The sequence below is a fragment of the Rattus norvegicus genome, chromosome Y, assembly GCF_036323735.1.
Source record: "Rattus norvegicus strain BN/NHsdMcwi chromosome Y, GRCr8, whole genome shotgun sequence".
NCBI lineage: Eukaryota > Metazoa > Chordata > Mammalia > Rodentia > Muridae > Rattus > Rattus norvegicus.
The window spans coordinates 38,164,082-38,183,754 of NC_086040.1; positions in this window are offsets into that span (position 1 = coordinate 38,164,082).

Below are 19,673 nucleotides of genomic sequence, written 5' to 3' on the forward strand. Positions count from 1 at the left end.
ACAGCCTTCAAGATAGACACAAAAAATAATAAATACCTCAGGTTGACTCTAAACAAGCAAGTGAAAGTTGTGTATGACACAAACTTCCAGTCTCTGAAGAAAAATATTGAAGAAGATCTCAGAAGATGGAATAATTTCCCATGCTCATGCATGTGCAGGGTTAATATTGTAAAAATGGCAATCTTGCCAAAAGCAATCAACCGATTCAAGGCAATCACCATCAAAATTCCAACTCAATTCTTCACAGAGTTAGAAAGAGTAATTTGAAAATTCAGTTGGAATAACAAGAACCCCATGATAGAGAAAACATTCATCAACAATATGAGAAATTGTGGGGCAATCACTATCGAGGACTTCAAGCTGTATTAGAGAACAATAACAATAAAAATTGAATGGGAATGGTAAAGAGACAGTCAGGTAGATCAATGTAATATAATTGTAGGCCCAGAAATTAAGGCATACACCTATGGCCACTTTATATTTGACAATGAACCTAAACCATCCAATGGAACGATAACATTATCCACAAACGGTTCCCATTCGACTGGAGGTTAGCATGTAGAAGAATGGAAATCAATCAATTCTTATCACACTGTACTAACCTCAGGTCGAAGTGGATCAAGGATCTCCACAAGAAACATAATCTTAAACTAATAGAAGAAAAGGTGGGGAAAATTACTGAACTGAACAGCAAAATGTCTGCTCCAAGATCGAGAATTGACAAATGGAACTTCATAAACTTTTTGTAAGGGATAGGGCACTGGAATTTGGAAAAAGGTAAAATCAATAGGTTAAGAAAAGATCTTTACCAATCTTCCAACTGATAGGGAGCTAAAATCAATCTATACAAAGACTCAAGGAGTTAGGCTCCAGAAAATCAAATAGTCCCTTTCAAAAATGGTGAATAGCACTAAACAAAGAATTCTCTACTGTGGAATATCAACATCCTTAGCCATCAGGAAAAGGAAAATCAACAAATTCTGAGGTTACACAGCACACCACTCAGAGTTGCTAAGATAAGAAATTCACAACAGATTCTGGTAAGGAGGTGGAGAAAGAAGAACTCTCATCCATTGTTGGTCAGATTGCAAGCTGGTATAACCATTCTGGAAATCAGTCTGGAATTTTCTCACAAAGTTGGATATAGTACTACCTTAGGATACCACAATCCCATTTCTTTTATATATACCAAAAAGATGCTCCAACATATAAGAAGGGCACATGATGCTACAGGTTGAGAGCAACCTTTCTTTTTTATAATAGCCAGAAGCTAAAAAGGAACCAGATGTCCCTCAACATAGTAATTAATAAATGAAATATAGTACATCTACACGTCTGTGTTCTTCTAACTTATCTAAAACAATGTTTGCATAAAATTCTTAGGATAGACCAAAAATTATCATTCTGTGTGAGGTAACCCTTTCAGAAAAGAACACAAATGGTATACATTAAATGTAAGTGTGTATCATCCAAAAAGTGTGGAAAACATAAGAAAGAATTCACAGGTCATGTGAATCCAAAGCACGAAGAAGACCAAATTGCAGATGTTACATTACTTCTTAGAAGGGAAAAAAATTATTCATGGGAAGACATTCAAGGATAAAGAGTTAAGCAGGGACTGAAGAAAGGGTCAACCAGAGACTGCCCCATGTGGGGATCTGTCCCATATGCAGTCACACAAACCAGTCACTCTTGCTGGTGCCATCAAGTCCTTGTTGACAGGAGTCAGATATGGATATTTCCTGAGAGACTCTGACAGGACCCTACTGAGAATAGTGAGGATGATTGTAGCTAAACACTGGATTGAACAAGGGGGGTTCAATGAAGTTGTTAGAGAGTATACTTAATGAGCTGAAGGGGTTTGCAAATACCCAGGAAGAACAACAATATCAACCAACCATACCCACCAGAAATTAGAGGGATTAAACTACCCACTAGTGAGTACAGATTGAGAGACCCATGAGTCCAGCCACATATGTGGCAGATGATTGCTCTGTTTTAATTCATTAGAAAGAAAAGCTCTTAATCCTGTGAAGGCTTGTATCCCCGATGTAGGGTAATGCCAGAGCTTCAAATTGAGGTTGAAGTTGATTGGTGGCAATTGGAACATTTTCACAGAAGACGGTCAGGGTGTTATGGGAGAAAAAGAAAGGAAATAACATTTGAAATGTAAATACATAAAATATTCAGGAAAAATTATTAAATAAAAATGGTATTTTGTCTCATTAAATTAATAATACAGTAATTGTCATTTGCCATTTCTGATATTGACACAAATATTAGAGTTTGGTACTAATTTCCTTTGGTCTCTTTTGCTGTCTATATAATATTTCCCTTTTTGTTATGACTTATTTAAAAATGTATTTTACAAAATAAAGGAATATAGAATGAAAAAAATATTGAATAATTGGTGACTTCCCTTTATTAAAAGTTGGACAACTCCTTGTAGAAACCTTAATGGATAATATCATAATAAGTTTATAGAAATTGTATATGAAATATTTTTTGTTAATAGCCACAGTCAGGAAATGCTTCTTATATTTAGGCATTATGGTATTTGATTTCGGGAAAATAATCAATGATCTTAGATTTTCTAATAATGTACATAAGTCATTTATGCATAAAATTTGTTCAGGAGAAAGTTATCAACAAATACATATATACAATGTAGCACACTTTTCTAATATATATAGAGCAAATTAAATATATATTTATGGACCAAAGATGAACAATCATGTTAAAAGGAAGATATAACATTGAATGTACCTACATTTGAAGTTGAGATGATACATGCTTCCATATATTTCTTTCTAGACACCTAATAAGATAAAATTAGCATTGGAAAAAGCTGAAACTGCAATTAGAAGGCTTAATCTAGTATACATATCAAAACAGTGTTTTGAAAAAATATACAGAACATATTTTCATGTATATAAGTATATATACATTACACACACACATATATAGATATATAAAGTTTATATATAAAGTATATACAGAAATTCTCAGTGTCCATAAATTATCATTATCACTCAAGCAATATCCTGGTCATAGTAGAGTTGAATTATCAAACACAAACACACATATACACACTCAAACACACAGTTACCTAAAAATTTAAACATGTTATCATATCATATTCATTCAGATAAATCTAATGAAAACGGATACATTAAATTTACAAAAATAATATTCTCCTAAGAGTATACTTTCTAGCATATAAAATATTGCCTTATGATATGTGGTAAATCTACCCAAAGGAATAATACTCAGCTATCAAAAACAATGACTTTATGTAATTCATAGTCAAATGGAGGGAACTGGAATCATCCTGAGTGAGATAAACACAACCACTGTAAAACACACATTGTAAGCTCTCATTGATAAGTGTCTATTAGCCCAAATGATTGAATTACCCTTGATGCATAGAACACATGGAACTCAAGACCGATGATCAAAATGTGAATGCTTCATACATTCTTTAAAAGGGGAACAAGAATACCCTTGGCAGGGAATTGGGAGCCAAAGATTAAAGCAAAGAAAGAAGGAACATCCATTCATAGCCTGCCCCACATGTGGCTCATACATATACAGCGACCCAATAAGACAATATGGATGATGCAAAGAATTGCAGGCTGACAGGAACCGGATGTAGATCTCTCCTGAGAGACACAGCCAGAATATAGCAAATACATAGGCGAATGCCAGCAGCAATCCACTGAACTGAGAACAGGACGCCCGTTGAATGAATCAGAGAAAGGACTAGAAGAGCTTGAAGGGTCTCGAGACCCCTTATGAACAACAATGCCAACCACCCAGAGCTTCCAGGGACTAAGCCACTACCCAAAGACTATGCATGGACTGACCCTGAGATCCAACCTCATAGGTAGCAATGAATAACCTAGTAACAGGACCAGTGGAAGAGGAAGCCCATGGTCCTGCTAAGACTGAACCCCCAGTGAACTTGATTGTTGTGGAAAGGGTGGTAATGGGGGGAGGATGGAGAGGGGAACACCCCCCCCAAAAAAAAAGAAAAAAAAGAAATACATTTAAATGAAAATTCTATACTTACAATTAAACAGAAACTCTTCTAGATTTTTTTAAAAAAACTAATGAACAATAAATATACTTACGAAAAAAAAAGAAAAAAGAAAAAGAAAAAAAAAGAAATATGGGCAATTGCATTCTAAACATGTGTATGCAATTGTATCTAAAACAAATGTACTTTTTGGATGCAGGAGAAATAAACCTGTTTTCTTATACAAACTGATAGACTGTATATTATTGATGTGGGACAGTTAATGGTTAGCGCTATTTCTTTCTTTCTTTCTTTTTTTTTTTTTTGGATCTGGGGACCGAACCCAGGTCTTTGCACTTGCTAGACAAGCGCTCTACCACTAAGGCAAATCTCCAAACACTATGCTTAGCTTTATTAATGAGGAGAATTTATGGGTCTTTTTTATTTTGTTGTTTCCACATACTTTTTCCCTCTTCCGATGAATTCCTACAGGTTTATTTACCATTTCTGTCCTCTTGAGAATATCCATTATTTTCAGAAAGCGGTTTCCTATTTTTAGATAAGATTGCTGAAGAGACATGACTTCCTGGTGATTATGCTATGTAAAGTTTCTCCTCTTTTGTTGAAGTGAATGATACATTTGCTCAGCAATAAATTTTAGGCTAGTATCTGTTTTATTTGAAAACGTGTTGAAAGGTGATCCAAGGACATTTATATTGTAGAATATCCATTGAAAAATCAGGTGTTAGTCTAATGTGATCATTTTACGTGTGACTTAGACTTTTTCCTTCACAGTTTTTGTATTTTTATATCTCTGTTCAGTTTGGGTTTGATGATTATGATGATTTTGATAATGATGATGATGTTTATTTTATTTTTATTATTATTTACTATTATAATTATTTTTTTATTAACTTGAGTATTTCTTATATACATTTCGAGTGTTATTCCCTTTCCCGGTATCCAGGCAAACATCCCCCTCCCCCCTCCCCTTCCTTATGGGTGTTCCCCTCCCAACCCTCCCCCCATTGCCGCCCTCCCCCCACCAGTCTAGTTCACTGGGGGTTCAGTCTTAGCAGGACCCAGGGCTTCCCCTTCCACTGGTGCTCTTACTAGGATATTCATTGCTACCTATGAGGTCAGAGTCCAGATTCAGTCCATGTATAGTCTTTAGTTAGTGGCTTAGTCCCTGGAAGCTCTGGTTGCTTGGCATTGTTGTACATATGGGGTCTCGAGCCCCTTCAAGCTCTTCCAGTTCTTTCTCTGATTCCTTCAACGGGGGTTCTATTCTCAGTTCAGTGGTATGCTGCTGGCATTCGCCTCTGTATTTGCTGTATTCTGGCTGTGTCTCTCAGGAGTGATCTACATCCGGCTCCTGTCGGTCTGCACTTCTTTGCTTCATCCATCTTGTCTAATTGGGTGGCTGTATATGTATGGGCCACATGTGGGGCAGGCTCTGAATGGGTGTTCCTTCAGTCTCTGTTTTAATCTTTGCCTCTCTCTTCCCTGCCAAGGGTATTCTTGTTCCCCTTTTAAAGAAGGAGTGAAGCATTCACGTTTTGATCATCCGTCTTGAGTTTCATTTGTTATAGGCATCTAGGGTAATTCAAGCATTTGGGCTAATAGCCACTTATCAATGAGTGCATACCATGTATGTCTTTCTGTGATTGGTTTAGCTCACTCAGGATGATATTATCCAGTTCAAACCATTTGCCTATGAATTTCATAAAGCTGTTGTTTTTGATAGCTGAGTAATATTCCATTGTGTAGATGTACCACATTTTCTGTATCCATTCTTCTGTTGAAGGGCATCTGGGTTCTTTCCAGCTTCTGGCTATTATAAATAAGGCTGCAATGAACATAGTGGAGCACGTGTCTTTTTTATATGTTGGGGCATCTTTTGGGTATATGCCCAAGAGAGGTATAGCTGGATCCTCAAGCATTTCAATGTCCAATTTTCTGAGGATCCTCCAGACTGATTTCCAGAATGGTTGTACCAGTTTGCAACCCCACAAACAATGGAGGAGTGTTCCTCTTTCTCCGCATCCTCACCAGCATCTGCTGTCCCCTGAGTTTTTGATCTTAGCCATTCTCACTGGTGTGAGGTTAAATCTCAGGTTTGTTTTGATTTGCATTTTCCTTATGACTAAAGATGTTGAACATTTCTTTAGGTGTTTCTCAGCCATTCGGCATTCCTCAGTTGTGAATTCTTTGTTTAGCTCTGAGCCCCATTTTATAATAGGGTTATTTGTTTCCCTGCGGTCTAACTGCTTGAGTTCTTTGTATATTTTGGATATAAGGCCTCTATCTGTTGTAGGATTGGTAAAGATCTTTTCCCAATCTGTTGGTTGCCGTTTTGTCCTAACCACAGTGTCCTTTGCCTTACAGAAGCTTTGCAGTTTTATGAGATCCCATTTGTCGATTCTTGATCTTAGAGTGTAAGCCATTGGTGTTTTGTTCAGGAAATTTTTTCCAGTGCCCATGTGTTCCAGATGCATCCCTAGTTTTTCTTCTATTAGTTTGTGTGTCTGGTTTGATTTGGAGGTCCTTGATCCACTTGGACTTAAGCTTTGTACAGGGTGATAAGCATGGATCGATCTGCATTCTTCTACATGTTGACCTCCAGTTGAACCAGCACCATTTGCTGAAAATACTATCTTTTTTCCATTGGATGGTTTTGGCTCCTTTGACAAAAATCAAGTGACCATAGGTATGTGGGTTCATTTCTGGGTCTTCAATTCTATTCCATTGGTCTATCTGTCTGTCTCTCTACCATGCAGTTTTTATCACTATTGCTCTGTAATACTGCTTGAGTTCAGGGATAGTGATTCCCCCTGAAGTCCTTTTATTGTTGAGGATAGCTTTAGCTATCCTGGGTTTTTTGTTATTCCAGATGAATTTGCAAATTGTTCTGTCTAACTCTTTGAAGAATTGGATTGGTATTTTGATGGGGATTGCATTGAATCTTAGATCGCTTTTGGTAAAATGGCCACTTTTACTATATTAATACTGCCAATCCATGAGCATGGGAGATCTTTCCATCTTCTGAGGTCTTCTTCAATTTCCTTCTTCAGTGTCTTGAAGTTCTTATTGTACAGATCTTTTACTTGCTTGGTTAAAGTCACACCGAGGTACTTTATATTATTTGGGTCTATTATGAAGGGTGTCGTTTCCCTAATTTCTTTCTCGGCTGGTTTCTCTTTTGTATAGAGGAAGGCAACTGATTTATTTGAGTTAATTTTATACCCAGCCACTTTGCTGAAGTTGTTTATCAGCTTTAGTAGTTCTCTGGTGGAACTTTTGGGATCATTTAAATATACTATCATATCATCTGCAAATAGTGATATTTTGACTTCTTCTTTTCCGATCTGTATCCCCTTGACCTCCTTTTGTTGTCTGATTGCTCTGGCTAGAACTTCAAGAACTATATAGAATAAGTAGGGAGAGAGTGGGCAGCCTTGTCTAGTCACTGATTTTAGTGGGACTGCTTCATGTTTCTCTCCATTTAGTTTAATGTTAGCAACTGGTTTGCTGTATATGGCTTTTACTATGTTCAGGTATGCGCCTTGAATTCCTATTCTTTCCAGGACTTTTATCATGAAGGGGTGTTGAATTTTGTCAAATGCTTTCTCAGCGTCTAATGAAACAATCATGTGGTTTTGTTCTTTCAATTTGTTTATATAATGGATCACGTTGATGGTTTTCCGTATATTAAACCATCCCTGCATGCCTGGGATGAAGCCTACCTGTTCATGGTGGATGATTGTTTTGATGTGCTCTTGGATTTGGTTTGCCAGAATTTTGTTGAGTATTTTTGCATCGATATTCATAAGGGAAATTGGTCTGAAGTTCTCTTTCTTTGTAGTGTCTTTGTGTGGTTTACGTATAAGAGTAATTGTGGCTTCGTACAAGGTATTCGGTAGTGATCCATCTGTTTCAATTTTGTGGAATAGTTTGGATAATATTGGTATGAGGTCTTCTATGAAGGTTCGATAGAATTCTGCACTAAGCCCGTCTGGACCTGGGCTCTTTTTGGTTGGGAGACCTTTAATGACTACTTCTATTTCTTTAGGAGTTATGGGGTTGTTTAACTGGTTTATCTGTTCCTGATTTAACTTCGGTACCTGGTATCTGTCTAGGAAATTGTCCATTTCCTGAAGATTTTCAAGTTTTGTTGAATATAGGTTTTTATAGTAAGATCTGATGATTTTTTTAATTTCCTCTGAATCTGTTGTTATGTCTCCCTTTTCATTTCTGATTTTGTTAATTTGGACACACTCTCTGGGTCCTCTCGTTAGTCTGGCTAAGGGTTTATCTATCTTGTTGATTTTCTCAAAGAACCAACTTTTGGTTCTGTTGATTCTTTCTATGGTCCTTTTTGTTTCTACTTGGTTGATTTGCGCTCTGAGTTTGATTATTTCCTGTCTTCTACTCCTCCTGTGTGTATTTGCTTCTTTTTGTTCTAGAGCTTTTAGGTGTGCTGTCAAGCTGCTGACATATGCTCTTTCCTGTTTCTTTCTGCAGGCTCACAGCGCTATGAGTTTTCCTCTTAGCACAGCTTTCATTGTGTCCCATAAGTTTGGGTATGTTGTACCTTCATTTTCATTAAATTCTAAAAAGTTTTTAATTTCTTGCTTGACCAGGTTATCATTGAGTAGAGCATTGTTCAATTTCCACGTATATGTGGGCATTCTTACTTGATTGTTATTGAAGGCCAGTTTTAGGCCGTGGTGGTCTGATAGCACGCATGGGATTATTTCTATCTTTCTGTACCTGTTGAGGCCTGTTTTTTGACCAATTATATGGTCAATTTTGGAGAAAGTACCATGAGGAGCTCAGAAGAACGTATATCCTTTTGCTTTAGGATAGAATGTTCTATAAATATCCGTTAAGTCCATTTGGCTCATGACTTCTCTTAGTCTGTCTACATCTCTGTTTAATTTCTGTTTCCCTGATCTGTCCATTGATGAGAGTGGGGTTTTGAAATCTCCCACTATTATTGTGTGAGGTGCAATGTGTGTTTTGAGCTTTAGTAAGGTTTCTTTTACATATGTAGGTGCCCTTGTATTTGGGGCATAGATATTTAGGATTGAGAGTTCATCGTGGTGGATTTTTCCTTTGATGAATATGAATTGTCCTTCCTTATCTTTTTTGATGACTTTTACTTGAAAATTGATTTTATTTGCTATTATAATGGCTACTCCAGCTTGCTTCTTCTGACCATTTGCTTGGAAAATTGTTTTCCAGCCTTTCACTCTGAGGTAATGTCTGTCTTTGTCTCTGATGTGTGTTTCCTGTAGGCAGCAGAATGCAGGGTCTTCGTTGCATATCCAGTTTGTTAATCTATGACTTTTTATTGGGGAATTGAGGGAATTGATGTTGAGAGATATTAAGGAATAGTGATTATTGTTTCCCTTTATACTCATATTTGGATGTGAGGTTATGTTTGTGTGCTTTCATTCTCTTTGTTTTGTTGCCAAGACGATTAGTTTCTTGCTTCTTCTAGGGTATAGCTTGCCTCCTTATGTTGGGCTTTACCATTTATTATCCTTTCTAGTGCTGGATTTGTAGAAAGATATTGTGTAAATTTGGTTTTGTCATGGAATATCTTGGTTTCTCCATCAATGTTAATTGAGAGTTTTGCTGGATACAGTAACCTGGGCTGGCATTTGTGTTCTCTTAGGGTCTGTACGACATCAGACCAGGATCTTCTGGCCTTCATAGTTTCTGGCGAGAAGTCTGGTGTGATTCTGATAGGTCTCCCTTTATATGTTACTTGGCCTTTTTCCCTTACTGCTTTTAATATTCTTACTTTATTTTGTGCGCTTGGTGTTTTGACAATTATGTGACGGGAGGTGTTTCTTTTCTGGTCCAATCTATTTGGAGTTCTGTCGGCTTCTTGTATGTCTATGGGTATCTCTTTTTTTAGGTTAGGGAAGTTTTCTTCTATGATTTTGTTGAAGATATTTACTGGTCCTTTGAGCTGGGAGTCTTCACTCTCTTCTATACCTATTATCCTTAGGTTTGATCTTCTCATTGAGTCCTGGATTTCCTGTATGTTTTGGACCAATATCTTTTTCCGCTTTACATGACCTTTGACAGTTGAGTCAATGATTTCTATGGAATCTTCTGCTCCTGAGATTCTCTCTTCCATCTCTTGTATTCTGTTGGTGAAGCTTGTATCTACAGCTCCTTGTCTCTTCTTTTGGTTTTCTATATCCAGGGTTGTTTCCATGTGTTCTTTCTTGATTGCTTCTATTTCCATTTTTAATTCCTTCAACTGTTTGATTGTGTTTTTCTGGAATTCTTTCAGGGATTTTTGCGATTCCTCTCTGTAGGCTTCTACTTGTTTATTAATGTTTTCCTGTGTTTCCCTAAGTGTGTTCATGTCTTTCTTGAAGTCCTCCAGCATCATGATCAAATATGATTTTTAAACTAGATCTTGCTTTTCTTGTGTGTTTGAATATTCCATGTTTGTTTTGGTGGGAGAATTGGGCTCCGATGATGGCATGTAGTCTTGGTTTTTGTTGCTTGGGTTCCTGCGCTTGCCTCTCGCCATCAGATTATCTCTAGTGTTACTTTGTTCTGCTATTTCTGACAGTGGCTAGACTGTCCTATAAGCCTGTGTGTCAGGAGTGCTGTAGACCTGTTTTCCTCTCTTTCAGTCAGTTATGGGGACAGAGTGTTCTGCTTTCGGGCGTGTACTTTTTCCTCTCTACAGGTCTTCAGCTGTTCCTGTGGGCCTGTGTCTTGAGTTCACCAGGCAGCTTTCTTGCAGCAGAAAATTTGGTCTTACCTGTGGTCCCGAGGCTCAGGTTCGCTCTTGGGGTGCTGCCCAGGGGCTCTCTGCAGCGGCAGCAACCAGGAAGACCTGTGCCGCCCCTTCCGGGAGCTTCAGTGCACCAGGGTTCCAGATGGTCTTTGGCTTTTTCCTCTGGCGTCCGAGATGTGTGTGCAGGGAGCAGTCTCTTCTGGTTTCCCAGGCTTGTCTGCCTCTCTGAAGGTTTAGCTCTCCCTCCCACGGGATTTGGGTGAAGAGAACTCCTATTAGCCCTTTTATATGGCAGCTCTGCCCTTCTGCATGGTATTTCCCTTCCATGACAACCTCTGTCTCCCCTCCTCCACACTCCCCTAAGGCATGGGGACCTCTCTGTCCTGCTTGCTCCAGAACTCAAGCCCAGGAACCCTAAATCCCATCTCTCTCTCTCTCTCTCTCTCTCTCTCTCTCTCTCTCTCTCTCTCTCCTTCCCATCTATCGGCGGCTAGCATCTTTATTCACCAATCAGAATTAACTGTGAGCAGGTTCCCAGAAGGTAGGTGCAGACTTTCTCCGCAAACTAATTTAGGGAACACAATTAGTATTAGAAAACAAGGAGCTACAATCTCCTCTTCCCAGCTGTGTCTACTTGATCACTGTAGGGAGTTGAGCCAGTGACTGAGGAAGACAGCTAAGGTTGACCTCTGACCTCCCATGCTTATGCAACCACACACGTATGTATTCATTTATTTAATTTAAGAGCATGATATTGGCATACAAGGCAGGGAGAGTGGATATGGGGACAAGAAGATAAAAGAGAAACAGTTATTTGTAATCACCACAGAGAGCTCCCTTCTTTCCTCTCAGAACAAAGGAGAATACAGCCAGAGTGTCCTCTGCCTAACAATGTAGGGGCTTCTCAAGGGCAAACTCCAAACCTGCAGCCTTTCCCCAAAGTCTTTGTTCCATGATGCCACAGTGTGCATTAAGTTGAAAACAAAAACAAAACAAAACAACAAAACTCCCCCAAATAAGGCTAAAAGTACCAAGAAAGATTAAAACCATCTTGTTTAACAAGAGACACCTGTTTATTCCTGTTTGATAAATGGTGCTTCTCCAATAGTTAGGATTTTTTAAAATTGTTATTAGACAAAGTAGAAATAGAGTAGTAAGGATGAGAACAAAACAAGAAGCTGTTGCTGGACCTCAGGGGAAACACTAGGTAGAATCAGGCAAATTTTAATTCTGATAAAGCTCAGGTTTGACAATGCGGGCTGTATGTTATTTCATGGTTTCTCGTGAACTCATCTGAACTATGGTTTTGCATACGTGCACTGAGGCACCCTTCTGTCTTAGACCTGTGTTGTGTTTTCCATACCCAGGGTGCCCTTCATTAAACAGACAGATACACTCAGGATTCTGTCAGGTGCTAAGCACAGGTTGGTGATAATCCCATATGGTCCTCTCTTGGGTGAGCCTGAGAGAGAATGGGTCAGGGGTCAGCTAATCATGCAGAACCTTTCATGGAAGCGTCAGCTTTATAATGTTTTATTTATTAAGAAACGGTAATTTACTTTAATTAATTATTTAGTTCATTAATTAGTTAATTAATTAAATAGTGTGTGTGTGTGAGCTTGCCACTGCACGTATGTGGACCTCAGGTCCTCAGTCCTGGCAGCAAAGGCCTTGACCTGCTGAGCATCTCACCAGCCAGGAGCAAAATGCTGACCAAAGGAGGCAGTGGGACTTGAATGAAGTGTTTTTTTTTGTTTTTTTTGTTTTTTTTTCAGAGATGTGGATGGAACCCAGGACCTTGTACTTGCTAGGCAAGGGCTCAACCACTGAGCCAAATCACCAAATCCAGGTGTTTTCTTTTTAATCTCTATAATTATTGCCTGAGAATTTATATAGATGCATGTAAGGCCTATTTGTTCAAATCCAGGCATTCATTCCCTCCCTTCCAATTCCTTTGTTGCAACGTCTGTGTTACAGGAAATGTCTAGAGAAGTATGGATTTTTGGAAGCCCTGGGTCAGGTCTGAGCTGCTCACATTGGCCCTTCAGGGACACCTGGTGATTAGCAGGACCATTAGCCACTTAGTGGGTGGGAAATGCCCCACTATTTCCATTTTAAATGTCTAACTAGTCCCGGTGGGAGGCAGATGCTTATCACTTCAGAAGAGCCTTCAGTACCCTTGACACCTTTCCTCAGCCCAGTGCCAAACCTAGAGGTCTCTTGTGTTTGGTGAGGATTGTCCTGGTGTGCTCAGGGACTTCTGAATTTGCTCAAGGACTCTGGGTGTTGGTGTGACTCAGACAGCACAGGCTCCTGGCTTCTCTGGATTTCCATGAGAGTACTCCAGTCCTTTTGCAGACTTGTTTGACAGGGTGTCAGTATTGCTATTGGCATTCCCATTAGGGGCTGATGACTACTCTGGCTCATTACACTATCACTGGAGTCTGGCCTCCAAGGTTTGCCCTTCAGACTCTTTGTCTTTACTTCAGGGAGGGAGCATACAGCAGGTCTTAGCAGAAGAGATGCTGTGCTTCTGAGTTGAGGGAGAGTGTGAATTTGGGACAACTGCAGCTTTGTCTGATGTTTGATGTCTGGATTTTCTGTCCCTGAGATTTTTGCCCAGCCCCCCAATCCCTGCTACTTCCTTTCTTTGCCCTCCCTTCCTGCCCTCCATCCTTCCCCACTTCTTATCCATTGTGAAGATCATTGCTTCATAACATCTTATTATTAGACAAAAGAGAGGCAAAGACATTTGACCTTGTAGTCACATTACTTCACAGAGGAGACAAAGATACTCAACATTCCTGGCGGAAGAGGTTGGTCCCTACTTCCCTCTGGTGCACCCCTCCCTTTCTCGGATAGTTTGCATGTGAAATGCTCCTCAGAGACTGTAAACACAGAAACACAGCTCTCACCTTAAGGGACTAAGGATGATTTATTCCAGAGCCATGTAGAGTGATCATGGTCCAGGATCACAAATTTAGGTCACCCCGTATCCCAGTGTGGATGCAGTATCATGAGATTTCATAGTTTTACAGAAAAAAGAAAGTTATAATGCAAGGCAAATACAAATATGTTTGTGGGCACACAAGCAAGGCAGTTAAAGCAAATTGGGCGGATCTTTTCTATGTCCATATGATGCTATCTGATGACATTCTTAGCTTTTGGATTGGTGGTTTCTAGGGGTTTATTAAGTTAATAGATCCCAAAATGTTTTTTTAAATCTATGACATAGATTAGTTTTGACAAAGAGGTAGGGAAAGAATTCTGGGGGCTAAAACTATCAGATAACTAGTCTCTGGATCAGCAACATTCCAACATCTCCTCACCACTGCAGTTCTAACCAGCCAGTCAGTTTTGCAGACAGCTTCTTCCTAGAAATTCTCATTTAAAGGGCACACATGTTAAAACAGTTAGACCTCAGTTGTGGGCAACATTTTGCGAAGGGATTGTTGAACATCTTTGACACGGGGACAAGCTGGCAGCCATAGAGCCACAGAGGCAGACTGCGAGGTTCATGGCCTGCCTGTCCAAGACTCCAGCCTGCTTCTCTATATCGTGGGAGCTCGGTGTACAGTGGCAGCCACTTTTTTCTTCTGTCAGGTACTTTGTTACAATAGTAAGGGAACTGATTAGCGCAATTAATAGCAGTTTAACTAACTAGAAGCAGTTTTGAGAGACAAGGGTATTATTCTGGATTTGCGCTAGGTGAAGAGTTGGTGAAGATCCTGTTGTCTCCTTCCAGAATGATGAGTTGACATCTTTACATGCAAATGTCTGTGTATGTCATTGATTGGAAGGCAGGGCCTTACCCATTGTAGCCGAGTGAAGCTGATCCCATATGGACTGGAGTTGGCCCCTGCTACATTTATGTTGACTTTTGAGACCATGAGAAGATTGGAAGCAGAGGAGGTCACTATGTGACAAAAGAGGTAGGGATGTATGATTTGTCCACAAGCAAAGGGTGGTGGCATACTGCAGAAACAAGCGGAGCTCTCTCTCTCTCTCTCTCTCTCTCTCTCTCTCTCTCTCTGTGTGTGTGTGTGTGAGAGTGTGTGTGTGTGTATGTGTGCATGCACCCTACTAACTCTTAGTCTCTAGATACTCACCTTTCAGAATACTGAGAGAATGAGCATCTGTTGTGATATCCCCCATGTATGTGCATGTGTTGTAGCTACTTTTTGGCACACACACTGAATCCCTTGTTGCTCCAAGTTGGCCCAAGCTCAGTGGGGATGAAATGGGCACACAGAAGAGGAGATGCTTGCCCTGAAATAACCCCTGTAGATCCTGTCATAGTTCTCAGTTCTCTGGTTTGAGTTGTTGTATATCCCAGGGCACATTTGTAGTCAGGACACTCTTCTTAAGCAAGTGCTATTCTTGATAGGATGAGCAGTCAACTCTTAGTGGGATGTCCGCTGCTGGAGCCACTGCTGGAGCTTCTCCTGGGACAGTGGCAGTGAATGTGTGAGACTATTCCTCTCTTAGTGCTAGACACAAGCTATATCTGCTCAGCCCCATGACTGCTCAGTGTGGGTCTCCTTCCTTCCCTTCTGTTTATCACCATCTGAGAATTTAGGATGGGTCTTTATGTGCAGGGCTGTGAGTACTGTACTCTGCAAGGTGAGCCTCTCTTCTACCCACATCCACAAGCTTCATGTCTCACTCATGTTAGCATAGAAGAGACATGGCTGATGGTGTAGGAAGTCCTTCTTAACTACCCTGGGAGCTTTTCAGAGCTGCTTAGAGGGGTAGAACTTGTGGAACTCTGCCTGCAAAGGCAGATCCACTCTGTGGAGAAGGGAGGGGGCAACAGCCTGAGGGGTAGAACTGAGCCTAGCTTGCTGTGGGCTCCATTGTTTTTCCTGTCCATCTTCCTTACACATTTTTGTTTGCTCAACTCAGTTTTCGGTAGCATCACTCTGGGCCCCTTTACTTATGGTTTGAATTTTTGACCTAATGCTAAAGTAAAGGGGTGGAGCTGGGAGATGTGGTTTCTTCTGTTCAAGTAAATCACAACTTTGTAAGCAGCAGGCAAGGTTGTTGCAAGTTTAGCTATTTTCCTCTCTGGGTTTCTTGTATCTTCTTCTTTGAGGCTGGGGAGTTGTGCAGGGATCCTGGCTGTTTCACACTACATTAGGAGTCTCGAAGGTTATGACGCTCAGGTCCTGTTCCAAAGAGCAATGAGATGATAACAATTGCCCCAGGGGTCGGGGGCAGCTAAGATGAAGGGGGCTTCTTGGGTGGAGCTGCCTGCTATTTGGGATGAACGCAACAGGATTTAATTATTTTGAGTGTCACCCATGCTTGTGTGGGTTTTCAAACTGATAGAGTTGTCTGAGCCACTCGTCTGCTCCTGAAGAGCCATGATATGGTAGACCTGAATTGTTTGTAGTTGGAGGACTACATGAGGTGAACACATATTGTTCAGGTCTACCCAGGATAGGTCACGTAACATAAGCTGCTAGACATTCATGTAGGTTAAAAAGTATCAGAAGTCACCCTATGTTAACATAACACAGCTAAGGGAGCAAAGATAATGCTGGGTATTGGGCACAGGATCTAGAGGACCCAGGGGAGGAAGGATGTTCATGATCCTCGTCCCTCATCCCTGCACCTCTGTGCTAGTTCAGATAACTTTTTAAGGCCTTTTGAAAATCCGAGGACTAGTCTTTCCGTTGGCAGCTATTCACACACATTAAACTCTTAAGTCGTGAAATCCAACTTGCATTTTATTCCTAATATCAACAAACACTTGAGTTACCAGTAGATATATTGCAAGAATCAAGTATGAGTTTGGACAATCCTTTGTCTCTCTCTGTCTCTGGAACACAATTTTTCCCCTTTGAAAGGTAAAACTTCTAATTTTATTCAAGTCCATTTAAAAATCCACATTATTCTTAATTTTTTAATGGGAATGATTTTAGTTATCTACAGACTGACTTGCTCCACCCCCCTCTTGCCATGAATAAAAGGAAGGCTATTTAAAAACAGTTCTGCCTAATGCAAACCTAGTTTTTTCTTTTGTCAAATATTATTTCTTGACTTCTTTTTTTTAAATAACAATAAGGCACCATCTGTTCTCTAGATGTCTCACCCTCCCCCATATTCTTTATTCTTTGGTAAACATGGGGTGAGCCCCCTCTATGCTCATTATCATATCCCTCTGATTCGATTTGTGAACAAAAGCAACCTACCCTCTGTCTTTTTCTAGTGGTGTTCCTTTTCAGGGAAAGAGAAATACCAAAGACTGCCTTAGAATTAGGATTTTTCAAAAGTCTAATCTCATTGTGGATTCCAATTTCCAAAGATGACATTCATTAAGGGGAACGGATATGAACGGATATCCCATCACGGTTTGGATGTGTATTATTATTTCTTGTTATATTTATTTTCCCTTTGTGACTTGAGATTTATGCTACCCACAGAAAAGAAATGCTATCTAACCAAGTTCCCATCATCCCCTCTCTGGAAGTTGAGATTTCTAAGGTTGAAGAGGAGAATAAATAAAATTAAGTGAGTCTGCAAATTTTGTACAAGTACTTCCTAGAACAAGAAACAGAGAGAGACATGATACATGAAACTGCAGGGGCCCTGACTAGATCTAAAATTCCTGTAAAGGATGTGTGTGTGTGTGTGTGTGTGTGTGTGTGTGTAAACCTAGGTGTATATGTATATGTATATATGTATGTATGTATGTCTTAGGGTTTTACTGCTATGAAAAGAAACCATGACCAACGCAAGTATTACAAGGACATTTAGTTGGGGCTGGCTTATAGGTTCATAGGTTCAGTCTATTATCATCAAGGCAAGAGCATGGGGGCATCTCGGCAGGCATGGTGCAGAAGCAATTGATAGTTCTTCATCTTCTGAAGGGTGCTAGAAGACTGGCTTCCAGGCAGCTAGGGTTAGGGTCGTACATCCCATGCCCGCAGTGACACACCTACTCCAACAAGGCCACAGCCACTCAACAAGGCCAAACCTCCTAGTAGTGCCACTCCTATTTGGCACTATTTGTCTTTAAACTTGAAACTTATTCATAAAACTGTTCAATGGACAACAGGTAACTTTAATGAAATAAATACAGAAGTATTAGAAAAATACACAGGAAGATGTGTGCCTTAGTTACTGTTCTATTGCTGTGAAGAGACACCGTGACAAACTCAATTTATGACAGGAAACATATAATTGTGATCTTACCGTTTCAGAGGGTGAGTTTTTGTACCATCGTGGTAGACACCATGGCAGCAGGCTGGCAGGCAGATAGGCATGGCTGGAGTAGTTCCTGAGAGCTCTTATCCTGCTCCCCAGATGAGAGAGATAGAGAAGAAGAGGGAGAGGGAAGGGAGGGAGGGAGAGAGAGAGAGAGAGAGAGAGAGAGAGAGAGAGAGAGAGAGAGAAGCCTGGTGGGATTTTGAAACTTCAAGGCCCCCAACTCCCATTGACACATCCCTTTTAACAAAAACACAACTCCCAATCCTTTCTAAACAGTCCACAGATTGGAAACCAAACACATTCAAGTATTTGAACCTCTGAGGGTCACACTTATTCAAAATCCTAAAGTATGTTTTTTTTTTTCTTTTAAAAAGAATCAAGTAATGAGTGTCCATCCCATTTGGTAATATATTTTATCATTACATTTCATTTTTAAGATGTTAGGGTTATTTGCATAACAAGTATCCAATCATGCCATAACTCTCCCATAAGCCAAGGCATCATACCTCCCCCCTTTCTACTTGATTATCCACATACGGGTTACTGAAACATATCACTTCATATGATTAGTTCAAAGCATGGGACGCTATTGATGTGCAATTAAGTGCTTTTCATAATGGGATAATCAGAAGCCAAAATGATTGAGTCTATTGTTGCTGGGAGCTGAAGATTTCCCTTCCATTTAATAAAAGGTGATAAATATGATTTTAACGCTAGTCTAGAAACCCCAACAAAGACTTTAGTTTATATTTGTTTCAGTATATCCAGATCATTCTCTGTGATACACAGGAACCTAGAGGAGGAGAATTGTGTGGAGTCACTGACACACATTCAACAAAGGATTCATTTGCACAATAAGGAGATATATCCTGTCCTCTGTGAGTTGGCCCCAGGACTCCCAATGATCTAAAAGTCCTCAGGTTCATTGGATAAAATGACAGTGCATTTGCATATAATCTATGCAAGACACTTGTATACTCTAGTCATATTTAAATGTGTGTGTGTGGGCGTGTGTTCATAGAGACATGTAAGTTCAGAGCCTGGGGGTGTGGAGAGCGTATTCTGCTCCTTCACTACCTACTTTATTCCCTTGCTGAATCTGAGGTGAGGCTCACTGTCAGGAAGCTCCCGTTATCCTCCTGTTCCCATACCAAGCACTGGTCTTTGCAAGTGTGACCACACACTTGGCTTTACCCCTCTACCGTCTCCAAACATCCTCCTACACTTTAAATAATCTCTGAATTGTTTTTGTACTTAATGAAATGAAACCATGAGAGGCTGTTATTTAGGAGATGACAAGAAAAATGGTTTGTATATGTTCAGTACAGATATGGTATTTAAAAAACCACTTTTATTAGTTCCTTGAGAACTTTGTACATTATATAATGATAGAATTTACTTCTCACTTCTCTTCCTAACTCCTCCAGGAATCTATCCACACCTAATCCCTTTTCCCAAATTCAAGCTCTCTTTTTCCCCTCTGTAATAACCCACTCAAGTCATTTATTCTGCCCAAAATTCATGGGCATTGGGCAAGCTACTGGAGCCTGGACAGTTTATCACCAGCTATATCTTTGTAGAAAACTGACTCTCCCTTTCCTGTCAGCTACGGCTGAGGAATAGTGGTCCTGTCCTGTATAGGAGACACTGCTTTGTTCTGGTTCTCGC